At 41.3% G+C, this 5,563-nt stretch overlaps 1 pseudogene; it reads left to right on the forward strand.

Moving 5' to 3' along the window:
* The first annotated feature begins 1,578 nt into the window (after positions 1-1,578).
* On the forward strand, positions 1,579-5,208 carry LOC108510523 (annotated as a pseudogene).
* The last annotated feature ends 355 nt before the right edge of the window (positions 5,209-5,563 follow it).

Here is a 5,563-nt window from a genome sequence, read left to right on the forward strand (position 1 = left end):
GTAAACTCTCACTAGACTTCTTGACTTTGGTTGTGGGAACTGAGACAAGGACGTGCCTGGTAAACTCTCACTAGACTTCTTGACTTTGGTTGTGGCAAAAGTCTTTTAATTTGTCCTTGAGCTCATAACTCACTGGAAAGGGTACTGGAAGGGATTCTCTGTGGTACTCCTTTTCCATGAATAAGAAAAGTGGTCTGTCTCGCAATTTCCAATCAGTTTCTCTTATAAGTAGTTACTGGATTTTACATGAGAAATAATTCTTTCTCTGCCAGCGCTCTTTGGGACTAGCAAGAACAACTGCTATGGTAGCCAGCTGTGAAACATCAGGGTATGAAAGGGCAGGCTTCCCCTAGGAACATCCTGTCAATATCTTTCTTTCCTTTTTGTATCAGGTGTTAGACTTTACTGAAATGAGGAGTGTACACCTCAAGTTTTTATGAAATGCTGACCATGCCAGTGCTGATGATAAGCCAGGTGAGAAGGAGCTGAGAGAACTAGAGTTAGGCACAAGGGGCACAAGATACAGATCTATAGACATGAGACTTAATTAGCTTGTTTTGTGCAATGACTTGTTCACTTACCTCATGTGTACTGTTAGGACTTCAGGGTGCCCAGGATTACCAGAAAAAGCACAAATGTCATTGAAAGTAATGAGTTGTCCTGCTGCGTGTGAAAACTTCACCAGACCACCAGTAGAAACTAGGCAGGCTTAACTAACTCCTCTAACTTCCTGGCAACATATCTTCTCCCTTGTTCATTCTTTCATGGGCACAATGGAGACAAAAGAAACATGAAAGGGAATCTTGATTTCCAAGTTTTTTGCCTTGTGAAGTAATTCATAAGCATGTTCTCTTACTATGATTACCCAAAGGTCCTGGAACAATAGTTAAAGTAGGGCAGTCGGGTCTTCTTTAGGAAGCTAAGCCACTCTCTGACTAGTGCTGTGCTTGTCTCATTCAGTGGCAGGTCCAAATACCCACCTATCATTACCCACACAGTTGTACAAACTGTGAAGCTGTAATGAGTGGGAACTGTGCCAGGTATAGCCGAACTACAACCAGCTAGACCAGAGCAGCCCTGAGCAGGAGTGGCACAGGTAGTGCCTATGTGGTGGTGCTGAGCTTGGAGTTATCTGCTTGCCTCTCACAGCCCTGCCTGCCCCCTACGCCCTTCAGTTTCTATAGGAAAGTATGCGTGCTGATCTCTGCTGAGATTTCTCAAACTGTTTTCCTGTGGTGACCTAGGCTTGCCTTGAGCTGTGTTACTGCAGCAATGCCACACCTGACTCATTCGAAGATGTGGCAGGTGATATTTCTTCGGCTGCCACACAGTGGTGACTTCTCTGTGGTGGTGTAAGGCAGAATTGCTCAATGCTGGTGGCTCTCTTGCCTTTGATGCTGTGAGTTTTTCCAGGCAGGGTGATTGCATCTCCTGGTGTCAGCTTTCTGTCACCCTGGGAAACTTCCAGATATTGTGCAAGACTTCCTCTTTTTAAAGCCCTCTGCTTTTGCCTGCCTGTGGCCTCCTCTTGGATGATTTCTGGGCTCCAGACATGGGGCTTCCTAAAACCCTTTGGTGCTATCTGCTCTTGAGGCCTGTGCCCTGGGAACCTGTGTTGCAGCAGTCTGTGAGCACAACCAGAGGACACTGAAGTGCCAGTTTCTCCTGAGGAACCCTTGATGCTGATGGACAAAAATACGGCAATTTTGGAAGTGGCCATCAAAGAAGCAGCCAGACAGCTATTATGATCTCATTAGAGACATTTGTTTGAGTAAACACTGACTATCTTTTCCTGTCTTAATGGTGGTTTTGGTGGTTTGTATGTTGGTACCAGGGTGCCCATATCATTGTGACTCTTGAAGATGGCATTTGTGGCTGGGTCTTCACAAGGGAAACAATATACCCTTGTCTTGAGGATATCCCAAATTCACAGGTGGACTGGATTCCATGTGCTGATCCTGGAAGGTATTGTCCCTATTATAAATGGGGGAACAGTGACAAGAAAGATGGCTACCTTTAGGAGCCGTGACTGATAGTTTTAAGTGTCTTGGAGCAACTGCTGTGAAATGAAGCCAGGTTAGTCATCATGTAGTTGCCATAAATAGCTTCAGACAACTTTCTTTGCAGTTTTTCTCTGTCATTTTTCTTCACTGTAACTCTCTTTATTTGTACACCAGAAAGGCTGAGATTTATTTAAAAGAAGAAACTTATGGAATCTACATTTCAGTAAGTTATTCTGTGCATGTTGTAGAAAATGTTTACATTATGAGAATATTAGGAATATTTCTGAATAAAATAACAGCTACAACTGAAAGAATATACTGCACAATTCCAAACTTACATTTTTGAATCATGATTTGGTAGCCTTTTTATTCTGTTATTTTTCTTAATAAATTGCTCCATTTTTTGAAGCTGCAATAGGCAAGTAACAATGCATACCATAGAAGAAACAAATCAGAAGCTACCTCAGCACATCAGCCAAATGGAGAGCTGCAGAGATTAGCCCATGTGTTGGTGTAATATCGATGCTGTGCCACATGCCGGCAGCAGAAGGGAGACTTGAAGGTGCAAAGATTTGCTTTCACTGCAAGGAAACCCTTGTGTTCCTCAGTTAATGTCAGGTGATGCAAGAGTTTCAGCATGCTACGCTTTGAAGCACAAATCTGCTGCCTTCTGTCAAATAACGGAAAATAACAGCCTCCGATTAGATATGGCTAACCTAGACCTATCGCTCTTGTGATCTGTAATCTTAGCGTTAGAATTTTTATGGATCAAAAAGTTTTGATCGTTTACTTCTTTCTTCCTTCCCTGCTGATTAGGTTTGCTTCCTCACCCATGCTGGAAAGACTGAGCTGTCTGGGCAAGGAATAACTCCATCTGTGTGGTTGCAAATATGGGAGACAGGAAACCATGCAATTCCAGTGATCCAAGGTGACCAAGTGATGGCCACTATCAGTACAATACCAATATTATCTTTGACTCAGAAGGGAAACCTGATGGCTTGTTATCACAAGGTGAGAGGATTTTACAATGTTCAGGAAGTGATTATGATTCTCAGGTGATTAAAGATGAGAAACAGAAGCTGCTTCCCAGGCTTAAATGTGTTTCTACATAGAGTCGTTATAGAGAAAGTGTCAGAGGGCAGGTGGAAGCCACTGCCTTACAATATCTTTGTTCCTGCTATTCTGAATTAAATAGCAAGTAGTTAAATGGAATTAATTAGAGCTCAGTAAGCCCTCTGTTTTTACTGCATCTCAGTAGGAAGTGACACTTAAGATATTTAAACATTAATGTCCTAAATAAACTCTTACTAACTAAATACAAATCCCCTACACTGGTATAGATCAGAACCACAGTTATTTGTGCTTGACTTCTCTTGAAGTGGTATTATTCTCCTCTTTGAAACTGAGGTATAGCATGTTCACAAAACATGTTCTCCATTACCTGTATTTAAGTGAATGAGTATTCAATGTTTTTTAACTTAAATGGTTGGATTTCTTTTCTAATATTTTATTTCCTCCATTCTCTTTTCCATGAACAGTACAACCTTTTTATGACAGAGAAACAGTTTAATTACCCTAAGGATCCAGGATTTGTGACTTTCAATACATCCTTTGGCTACTTTGGCATTTTCACTTGCACAGGCATACTCTATCATGTGGTAGAGTATGCTCTAGACCACTCCAGCTGTGGTCTTGGCAAGCAGATTTCAAGTTGACACCATTCTGTTCCCAACTGCTTGGATTAACACTCTTCCACTGTTGTCAGCAGTCCAGTTTCACTCAGCATGGGCCATGGGAACAGGCATCAACTTTCTTCAGCAAATACGCACAACTCCACTTTAGGTGCGATAGGTAATGTGATATTGCTCTAATTGGTCTTGTTCACATGGGCAACATTTATATCTGTGTAGTGCAGTTGACCTGAGTAGAAATTCCTATCAGCAGGCATACACACATATCAACAGGATTAGGGCAGGAGTACTTGTAAAGATATAAAGGATTTAAAAATGTGCTATGTCAGAACTCAGAAATGCTTAAGTTGACTATAACAGTTTTAGTTATTTGTTAAATAATGAGTCCTGAGAGTTTATGAGTGTTATTCTTCTTCGTCTGACCCTGGCATTTATCATTGTTTTGGTCACGTGAAAGCCCAAACTTTGTTTTCTCCACTAGGTGGAAACCTGACTCTGAGAAACGTTCTTGTGAGTCCTGTAAATAGTACCTCTGGGCTGGAGACATTGTGTCACGTTTTCTTTGCAGGCTTTGTTTTCATTATTTTTCCTAAGCAGATGCTAGACCTCAAGCACAAATTTTGTGTGCATGTACTTGCAGAATTGAGAGAAACTTCCTGCTACAACGTAGCTCTAAACTTTGCCGTCCAAGTAAAAGCAGATCCGGGCCATTCAGGTAGTTATGTTGTTGATAACCCAATGTCACACAACTCTTATTCCTTATGGATAGGTTTTCCTCTGAGCATTAAAGATTTCTGTATTTATGTAAAGCACTTGAATAAGGATGTGAATTTTGGTAATATCTTTTGCATACAGAACTTTTTGATTTGACAGTGTTACCACTTATTTTAGTCAAAATTAGTGATTTCTAGTGCAGTTAAACTCAAGAAAGAATGTATAGCTTCAGCCACTCAAATCGTATATAATCAGCACACTAATTTACCATGATCTCATCTCCTTCATAGAACTCACTGAGTCTGAAGGAAATCATGCCATTTGTCGTCAGGGCCTCTGTTGCTATCTGAGTTACAAGATGGTGGAGAAGCAGCAAGATGAAATTTATGTTCTGGGTGCCTTTGATGGGCTACATGTCATCGAAGGAGAGTATTATTTGCAGGTAAGAGTTTTCTGCTCTTATTTCAGCAGTGGGAAGCCTTCAATACTCTCTGTACAGTCCATTTCCATTTGTTCCATTTTTTATTTGAGAGCATTTAAGACAAGGCATTTTTTAGGCCCCCTGGAAAAGGTTTGTTTTCTTCATGATACATTTTGTCTTCATTAAGGGTGTTGATTTTCTATGTTAGAAATGATGGAAGTGAAGACCTGGGGTTGACCGTATGCTGCCACACTTCAACAATGTGAGGTCACTCAGCAATTTTGTCAAGGACAGAACAAGATAGATACATATCCATGCTGGTTGTAATTTCTGAAGCACATCTTGTGTAAGTTGCTCTTCAGGTTTTGCAGGTTGTAGGTTTGGGAGGACTTATTGCTGAGGGGAGACCTTTTTGCTCTCTGCAACTACCTGAAAGGAGGTTGTGGCAAGGTGTGGGTTGGTTTCTCCTCCCAAGTGACAAGTGACAAGACAAGAGGAAATGACCTCAAGTTGTGCCAGGACAAGTTTAGATTGGGTATCAGGAAAAATATATTCCCTGAAAGGGTTGTCAAGCATTGGAACAGGCTGCCCAGGGACATGGTTGAGTCACCATCCCTGAAGGTGTTTAAAGGATATGTAGATGTGGTCCTTAGGGGTATGATTTAGTGGTGGGCTTGGCAGTGCTGGGTTAATGATTGGACTTGATCAGTTTAAAGGTCTTTTCCAACCTAAAT

The sequence above is a fragment of the Lepidothrix coronata genome, unplaced genomic scaffold (genome assembly GCF_001604755.1).
Source record: "Lepidothrix coronata isolate B3197 unplaced genomic scaffold, Lepidothrix_coronata-1.0 Scaffold1206, whole genome shotgun sequence".
Taxonomy (NCBI): domain Eukaryota; kingdom Metazoa; phylum Chordata; class Aves; order Passeriformes; family Pipridae; genus Lepidothrix; species Lepidothrix coronata.